This window comes from Echinops telfairi, unplaced genomic scaffold (assembly GCF_000313985.2).
Source record: "Echinops telfairi isolate 266 unplaced genomic scaffold, ASM31398v2 ScPeMD7_4048;HRSCAF=4782, whole genome shotgun sequence".
NCBI classification, from domain to species: Eukaryota; Metazoa; Chordata; class Mammalia; order Afrosoricida; family Tenrecidae; genus Echinops; species Echinops telfairi.
This window is the reverse complement of record NW_022107947.1, coordinates 1,219,200-1,219,459: the sequence shown is the minus strand read 5'-3', so window position 1 is coordinate 1,219,459 and position 260 is coordinate 1,219,200.

Below are 260 nucleotides of genomic sequence, written 5' to 3'. Positions count from 1 at the left end.
ACACATAATGACCCTAGAAGGTAGAGTAGAACTTCCCCAGAGGACTTCTGAGCTTGTCACCCTTCGCAGAAGGAAAGGAAGCGGACTGTCGCCTCTTTCTGCCATTGAGCGGCTAGTTGATTTGAACCCCCATCCCTTCGTTTAGCAGTTGAACACTTTACCTGCTGTGCCACTTGAGCAACCTTGAAAAACCCAAAGCCAGAGATAGCCTGTCCCCCAACCATTTGGACACCAGGTCCCTTTCTCATTCGATGTCAGCA